At 44.2% G+C, this 9041-nt stretch overlaps 1 protein-coding gene across 6 annotated transcripts in view; it reads right to left on the bottom strand.

Annotated features, from left to right (window-relative positions):
- MRTFB (myocardin related transcription factor B) overlaps nucleotides 1-1893 on the bottom strand; it is a 71670-nt gene extending 69777 nt beyond the window's left edge. For 4 of the 6 annotated variants that reach the window (XM_027654851.1, XM_027654856.1, XM_027654852.1 and 1 more), the window contains exon 1: nucleotides 1816-1893. The gene's annotated coding sequence lies outside the window, so the exon portion shown is untranslated. Of the gene's footprint in view, nucleotides 1-1115; nucleotides 1258-1815 lie in introns of those variants that run through there. The other 2 variants (XM_027654853.1, XM_027654854.1) reach the window with 2 other exon arrangements.
- Nucleotides 1894-9041: the final 7148 nt, after the last annotated feature.

Below are 9041 nucleotides of genomic sequence, written 5' to 3'. Positions count from 1 at the left end.
CCGATATCATATTAATCCATCATTTCACCAATTATCTAATTTGATTGCTCGACTAACAAGCCAAGGCTCCAATTTACTAAGCATTTTATGCACATAAATACTAAATTTGTCTGAATATCCATGTACTAACCTCCACTTTTGAAGCTTTTTTATACTAACTCTTTCAACAGAACCCCACAAATAAAAAAGGTAAATATTAAGGTGGTTTTGGTGTTGCTGGATGACTGCATCAAGTTGTTTTCTACACTCCTCTAAATACTGCCAAATCTTCAAAGCTGTTCTGCACTTCCAGTAACATACCAGGGATCTTCAGCTTCCAGATGTGTTTATTTGCTTAGTAACCAGTGTCATTACCAGACAGCACTCTGTCAAGTTTTAAATGCAAGTTATACCACAAAAATCACAATTTGCCCTAACTAATTACACAGGAAAGAAAACTTCAGAAAGGAACAAGATAAAATGTCAAACATTAAGAGAGTAATTTTATAAAATGCCAGCTGTGCCTTTGTTGAGAGCTTAAAAACCTCAATTAACTGAAAATCTATGCATTTTTCCATCATAAAGGAAAAGAGAGAGTTTCAGGAAGAAATGTGATCACCTAGCATAAACAAGAACTTTGGAACATGCCATACTCACAGGACAGTGCAAGTTTGGTTTTTTTCATAATAGGTGAGTGATGTTTAAGTCTTAAGTATTTTAGACATATTGACACATGAGATTTCATGGTGCTCTGTGCTGAACACAAATGAAAAGATAATTTCCTAATGTTTACTTTGTGACTAAATAAATTATTCCCTTTAAATCTTGGAAGTTTTATTTCAGGTAATTGCCTGCTGCAGCCAGGAAATCATGGTTTTCCTCTCAACTGCACTAAGACAGACCAACAGCAGTTTTCTGCACTGCACACTTGGACACCAATGCAAAACCCACATAAATGGAATAAAGGCAAAGGCAGAAAGGACGGCACTGCAGCACAGCTCTGTGCCAGTGAAGAATGCCAGTGCCACCCGAGTGCTGTGGCCCTGGGGATGCAGATCTGTGCCAACAGGGGCTGTGGATACACGTGTGAACAGAGCTGATGATATAATCACAGAATCGTCAAGGCTGGAAGAGACCTTTAAAATCATCCAGTCCAACCACCAACGCAGCGCTGCCACTGTAACCCCTAAAGCACTGAACACCTGCAGGGATGGTGACTCCACCGCCTCCCGGGCAACCTGCTCCCGTGCCTGACCACTTTAAAACGGATTAACCAAGTGCCACCTAACCCCGTGTGTCACAGACAACAAACCGAGCTCGTTACCAGCCGCTGCTCTTCCCACAGCTCGGTGACCCCGCGCTGGGTCACGGCGGGCAGAGGTTTCCCCCCGCGGCTCCCGTTGCCGGGCTCGGGCCGTGCCCGCAGTGCCGCCCTGCTGCCCAGGGCCCCGCGCGTCCCCCGGGAGCGTGTGCTCCTCTCCAACAAATAACCATAAAACAACGGGGCACATCCACCCGCGGCCGGGCCGCGGCAGCCGCGTCCCAGGGCGCGGTGCGGGCGCTGCGGGCACCGGCAGCTCCACCTGCGCGGGGCCCGGAGCAGCCGGCGGAGCTGCGGGGCCGCCCCACCACCACCCCCGCGCCCCTCCGGGGCCCCTGCCCGGCCCCGGCGCTCCCTAAGAGGCGCAGCCCACCCTGGGGCCGGGTGGCGGGGCAGCTCCCTCCCGGTGGTCCTGCCAGCCTGGTGCAGTCCTGCCCGCGGCCCCGGTGCCGCCCGTGAGGCGCGGTCCCCGCGCGGTGCCGCCCCGGCGGTGCCCCCCGCCCGCCCCGGCTCACCCCGGCCCGGCGCGGCCGCGGCCATGTCCGTGTCCATGTTCCTCTCGCGAGCGCTGCGCCGGCACCGCCCCTCCCGCGGGGGCCGCGCGCGGGGGCGCGAGCGTGTGGGAGGCGGGGGGCGGGCGAGAGGGCGGGGCCGCACATCCGGGCACTCGCGCCCCTCAGAGCGTGGCTGTGGGCACCGCGTGAGCTGCCCCCGGAGCGGAACGGCAGAGTCAAAACTGGGTTGGAAAAGTCCAACGTGTGACCCAACAGCACCTTGTTAACGAGACCAGGGCACCGAATGCCACGGCCAGTCGTCCCTTAAACACCTCCAGGGACGGTGACTTCACCACCACCCCGGGCAGCCCATTCCAATGTCTGATTACCCCTTCTGTGAAGAAATTCTTCCTAATGTTCAGGCGCAGCTTGAGCCTGTGTCCTCTCATGCTATCACGAGTTCCCTGGGAGCGGAGCCCGACCTCCACCCGGCTACAGTCTCCTTTCAGGTGATTGTAGAGAGCGACGAGGGCCCCCCTGAGCCTCCTCCAGGGCAAACAGCCCCAGCTCCCTCAGCTGCTCCTCATCACACCTGTGCTCCACACCCTGCCCCACATCCATTGCCCTTCTCTGGATCCTCTCCAGCCCCTCAATGTCCTTCCTGAACTGAGGGGCCCAGAACTGGACACAGCACTCGAGGTGCGGCCTCACGAGTGTGTTCCCCTCACAGGGGTACAACCCCTGCGCTGGTCCTGCTGCCACACTGTTCCTCATACAGGTATTTCTGAACACTGGGGGTCCCTCCCCTGCCCCGGGCAAACCGGCCCGTCCCTCACAGCCACTCCCTGGCCGAGTGGCCCCTCAGAGCTGTGGCCGCCCCTGCCCGGGTGGCTCTGGGTGCTCTGGCCGTGCCCGGGGATGGGCCCGGGGCGGGCGGAGGCCGAGGGGAGATGGGGTAAATATCCCTCAGGCCCTCAGCGCACCCCTCCAGGTGCTGCAGCAGCACGAATTTGAAATTCGAAGCAAAACTCAGGGCATGGCTTCAAACTCAGGGCATGGCTGTGCAAACACTCACAAACAAGATGGGACTCATACCTCGTGCGTTTTACCTTCAGGCTTAGCTGTCAGTGTCTGAGGTGACTGAACTTGATTCAACATCAAACCAATCACGAGGAAAAAAAAAAAATCCCTCAAAGAGGTTTTGGAAACCTGATGATTTATGTTTGAGAACGTGCAATAGAGAACACCGGCGCTTATTCTGCAAGCAGAATATGACCATGCATGCACACGATAATTTATTGCACGTGTTGAGCAATACTGTGCTTACGGCAGTGAATATCTAACAAATTGACTTTTACTAATACCGAGCCAGTCCTGTTCTGTCTGTACACTGCATCAGGCCCGTTATTATGCAACCCTGATGCTTTTGGTTGTTTTTTTTTTTTTTTTTTTTGCTTACAGCTTAAGGACCGAGCTGCCACTTGGTGCAATGGTCTAATACAGCTTTTTTATTGTTTGCCATTTCCTAATGTCTAGGAGCTTGCTGGGAGACTGTGTCGTGCCGACCATAGCAAAACAAGGTTCCCTGCTCCAAAGTTTTTTGATGCATCTGTTAAGCAATGACACCATAGGCACAAAAAAAGGGTCAGGTTTTAATTTCTTATAGTTTTAAGACAACATTGCAATATGCTTCACCATAAACAAATGCTTTGACATTTAAAGAATTACTTGTTCAAATTGTTTTAGATGGATTGGAAGGGTTATTATTTGTTTGGCTTTTTAAAACAGGGTACATATCTCCTTTCTCTAGATTACAGTCAGCTAATCAGATTTTATCCAATTTCAGAACAAACTAAAAACAGTGACCTGGAAACTTAGCAATGAACTATGTAAAGATCTCATTAAACCCAGTAATTTGCTCCAGATTTACTTCTGTCCCTCTTCAAATGAAATAGTTCAAATGTGAGTCTGCTTTTAAAACCAGAATGTGAACAACCACCGATAAGTGCTCAGTTTACTGTGTAGCATCTAATCAATCAAATTAGGGTTACAAAGCAGTTAAGGTGTCCTGCTGTGCTATTACCTTACTTGGAGACAGTCCTAAAACGTTGGAAATTAAGGTAGAGAAATGGATACAAATTCAGTGGATGTCTGTTGTGTCCAAAGGTCGTTTTCTCAAACTGGCAGAAACAATACTCTAAATTCAGGACAGATTATTACATAACACAAGCAGCTATTGCTGCTAACAAAAACAGCAGGAAAAGGTAACAGAGATGTATGTAAGTGGGTGAGACTGATACAGTTAAACAGAGCTGTGCAGTGGAACAACTATTGGAATGCCTTTAGTTCCATGCATTTGGCAGGAACAAGTGCATTTAACATGATCAGAATTTGTAGAGAGTAAAGACATTTATAAATAAATTCTTATTCAGCAATACTACTCTGTTTTTCACATTTAGTCTCAATGGACATTTAGCCTCAAGGAGATTTCATCAGGTCATCCCAATGGCCATGCCTGTAACATATATATTATCCTTTAAAATTACCTAATATTTGCTGTTGCCCTTTTCTGTAAAATCTTCTTATTTTTTTATATTTTGGGAGTAAAACTTTGGTCTAGATAGTTCTAGGAAAACTATTAAGTAACCAACAACAACAACATCCTTACCTAAAAGTTCAATAGTGCACAGAAACCCAAAAGGATTTAGGGAAAAAAAGATTTATAATGTAAATATTAGCAAAAAATTTCAGGTGTGAATGATACTGAGGGTGGGATGTCAGATAATTATGCCAAAGAAATTATGTTAGGGTTTTCCCTTTTTTTTTTTCAAATGCACTGAATAACAGGAATATTTGCTGTATTAATCTCTGTGGAATGGTTTCTATTCACAAAGAATTCTTTATTTTGTCTTTTCCTAAAAGAATGAGACATCCCTTTGCTACAGAGAGATTATGTTGACAAAGTCCAGTCTTCTTCTTTACCTTTCCTTCAAGTTAGCCAACATGTTTGAAAAACAGAACCATAAAAAGATTATCTGTGATTTCAGGGGATGGTCACTTATAGATTGTGTTTCTATCTTTATGTAAGAACTGAAATTCCATCCTTATTCCAGAAATGCAGATTACCTCTTTAGGGAGCGAATGGATCTGAGGAAACAAGCACATCCAAGAGCATTGTGTAAGAATGTAAATCCCCTCAGTGTCACAATGCAGCCTGGAGCATTCCACTTATTTCAACATCTGCCCCTTAATTGATTAGAGGGTATAGATGTGGTTCATATTGCAGAACACGGGGAGTATTCCATGGTAAGGAATGCTATAGGATACTAAAAGCCTGAAAAGGAGATATCTGAGACAAAGGTGTGTTAAAGGGTTGACATTAAACACCATTGGTGCTCATTTCTTGAAGGTATTTGTGCTTTTTGAAAGAACGTGGTGATATGAGCCAGTGAAACAGAAGACACAGCAAATCACTACTTAAAAACGGTTTCTTCCATAAAATCACTCTATGGAAATTGTCTGGCTCCACACAACAGTTCTTGTCTTTTGAACACCACCTTTCCTGTCTTGGGCATGGACACGTACAACACTTCCTTCTTACTACAGAATAGTTCAGTGAGAGCCCTCCAAGAATAACAATGAATTCTATGTTGCCTTTCTTACAGCAGGATCAGGATGAGGAGCAGCAGTGCAGTGGTTTGAGCTGCCAGAGCAGTGCTGCTGTGTGAGAAGGTGCACCCAACACTCCCTCTCTTGCTTACAAACCAGTGTCCTGCTCTTAGAAACAGGGGAACGTGAGAAGCATACAAATGACACAGTGTCAGTATTTTAATATCCAAACTAATGCACCAATAAAAACATTTGTTGTGATTTATAACCAAAATGTATTTCATCATGCAGTTGCAAGCTGTGTGCTTAAGGGAAGGACTGTTTATTTAGTAAGACAATGCAAACGTTTTTAGGAATGATTTAGAAACTATAGATGCTTCTCAGCTCTAGTACAGGCTTCATATAAAGAATTTCTTCTCAAGATGTATACACTGTGTTCAGATTCATTAATAAAGACAATACATTATTTAAAACATATATAAAACTATTCTGTAATTAATTTTAAATAACCACAGGACTTACCAAATTCACCCATGTCATTTTACATGTCAAAGTCATATCAAATACAAGCAGCAGCAGTAAAATCATCAGTGTACTTGTCTTAGATGTGTCTGTAACAATCTTTGAGGACACCTCAAAGTCGTTTGCACTTTTTTCCAAGCTCTTTCCATCAGTTCTTTCCTTGAGGACATTAGAAAAGAGAGGGCTTATTGCATTTCTTCTCGACCAACAAATCCATATCTGTGTTGATCAAAAGAAGACACTGTTGTCCAGTAACATTAGGAATCCCTTGCTGTCCCTCCAGCCTGGATACAGAGCTTCCCATGAACATGGAACTGCCCTGCTGGTGGTGCAGTACCCACTGCATCTGACTGCCTGCTTATCAATAACAACTTGCTACTGCTGCTTAGAAAAACATTGTCTTACAATGCAGGTCTTCCAGTCTGGTTTTTTTCTGCTATATAAGTATCTGAAAAATATATACAGGAATCACACCAGCTTTCTGGGGAGGAAATCCAATGTCACTCAATAAAACCACTCTCTGTAAACTCTAGTGAGGAATTTTAAAAAACATGAGCATAAATTTTCAAGTAGGGGTTTTTTTTGTTATCCCAATCTTGAGGCATTGTGATTTGTAACTCGAAGCCTGTGTCTGCTAACACAAATAGCTGGAGCACTTAGTTTAAAACAGAACCAAACTTATGCTATTTCAGAGACAAGCTTAGCACCTACTCAGATGAAGTGTATCATAGTTCCACCTCTCTCCAAATAGAAATGCCATGTAAATGAATTATATTAAACATCAGAATTTCTAGTTCTTGTTATTTATAGGCATAAGAATGTTTTTTGAAGCTGTTAAGTTTTTTAATTCTGCTTTAGAACATGTTGGTAACGTACCTTCATTGAAGCACTGAAAATTCATATAAATCAATTTCTGCACATTAAAATTTAAGCGTTTCCCAGAATTTCTGTAAATTTGCCTTTACACCAGAGCCCCAGTGAACCACTTGGGGTTCTCTCTGTTCAGGTTGCAATTAGTACATAGCGTGTGAGGCTTTTTGCTCAGTGTGACTGTTTATTGAATGATTAACCTCTAAGAGGTTTAATTACACATTGTAAGAATTCAGATGCTTAGAAAAGCATCTTGTGATCCTTGTTCACTGTGCCTGATATTTTTGTTAGAAAGTACTTGCAGTTTTTCCAGCACAGTCCACAAAAGAACAATTAACGTGGAAGCTCAAGAGAAGTTTGAGTACAGGATATGATTGCAGAAATTGCTGCTTATTAGGATATTTTGATCAGGTCTGAGCTAGAGGGCAAAGGAACATGCAGAGGAAACTTTCTAGTAACAATGCAGATGTGGTTATCTTATTCTCATTTTCTAGAGAGTTAAATCCCTATTCCTTTGATATCTTAGCTTTTGCAATATCTGTCATCTGTGCTCTTTCATCATTTTAGGCAGGTCATATCCTCAAAGACTTGGACTACCTGCAGAAAAAGAAATTCAGTTGTTAGCCTTGGCTCCCAAAGCCAAGTGCCAGCTCCATACTTGATGGGAGATATTGCATTTCATGTTAGAATTCATTGAGTGAAGTCCACAATTTTGCCACCTAACTTGCTGGATTACAGAATAATAGGGCAGTTAGTTTACAGCTGAGCAAGCTACTTTGAAACTGGGGCAAGAACTACTATGGCTTCTCTTAGTGCCCTATAAATTGTAATTATTACGTTCCAATATATTCCTTAAAGGCCTGAGGTCAAAGATTGACAAAACATGCTATGCAAGGACAAAATAACTACTTTCTGCAAAGAGCTTTCTCCAAAGGATCATTTGAGCTATTCAGATAACTGAGGGGGAAGAGGATAAGTTGTTGATACATGTTATTTGGATTTGAACAACCTTTTAACACTCTGGTTGCACAGGCCCTCACAGAATGGCAGCAGAGTTAAAAAGGGGTGGTTCTCTCACAGGAGAACAACTCCTGGAGTTCAATAGGAGACAAAGGATGGGATGTTTATGTGGAGTGTCTCATTGAGGCTGCTCTTAGAGAGAGGATGCTGGACTGGATGGACTTTTTGTGTAAACCACAGAACCAGTTCTTAGTTCTGCTGGACGAGGACACTGAAAGAGGAGAAGACAGAATTTATCAGTGTAATAGTGAAGAACTAAGGCAAAAATTATGAAAACCTCCCACCAGCTTACTGGTTAAATAAGCAGTATAAACCAGTATTAATTTGAAACAGCCATGTTAGAGAAACAGTAGGCTGCCCTTATCTCTACCATGAGTTTTTTGTATTCTCTAGAGAAACTTCCAATGATTTGAACCCAGTGATTATCCAGAAGGGCCTGGATGTCTGGAAGCAATGATCCTGTAGTTTTACTCTCCATTGCCAACTGTAGTCATGCTGACCTTACTGAATGGAGCTCACTGCAGGTCATCAGTGACTTCTTGTGAAAGAAAACAGGGTTACACTTAGGGTTATATCTCAGAAAGTACTTATGAACATGGCTGGTACTGCATTGGGTTTTGCAGCACTACCAAACAGGAGTTGTTTTTATTAGTTGTAAATTCAGTCTCGTACTGAAGCTTTAGTAGTCTGTCACAAGAAATGGATGTATCTACTGATGGCATTTAAATTCTATTTTTTCATTTTTGTTTGATCTTTCCAGTGGTTTATTTTCTCTGATTCTCCCAATGGCTTCCCTGTTTTGGCTGTTTTTTCCTGGAATACCTGTATCCCCTCTATCAGGCCATTTTGCCTGCATTAGACTTTTCTGCCTGTTTTTCCTCTTGTGTGGATGCAGCCCCACCTTTGAACACGTGTGTATTCCATCTCTGCAGCCTCCATGCTTCTTTTCTCCTCATCTGCCTGTTCCCTTAAGCAACAGGACACATGCCAGGGACTGCTGTTCTTTCATGTCTCAGCCACAGTCCTGCAGTTTTGCAGGAATTGGAGGCTTGCAGGGATGAGACTGAATTGGCAACAGGTCTGCCTCCTTACCTCCCCCTAGGCTGCAGGTTTGGTTACCTGCTTCCTGTCCTTCTGCTCAGCTGGGGGAGAAAAAAAAGAGATGAACAAAGATTGAAAACAACAGTCTCTGATTCTCTTTCCTCCAGGTTAAGTGTAGGTCCCCA

This window comes from Corapipo altera, unplaced genomic scaffold (genome assembly GCF_003945725.1).
Source record: "Corapipo altera isolate COAL_440 unplaced genomic scaffold, ASM394572v1 98, whole genome shotgun sequence".
Lineage (NCBI taxonomy): Eukaryota > Metazoa > Chordata > Aves > Passeriformes > Pipridae > Corapipo > Corapipo altera.
Note: the sequence above shows the minus strand (reverse complement) of the source record. Positions and strands in the feature narration are given on the sequence as shown.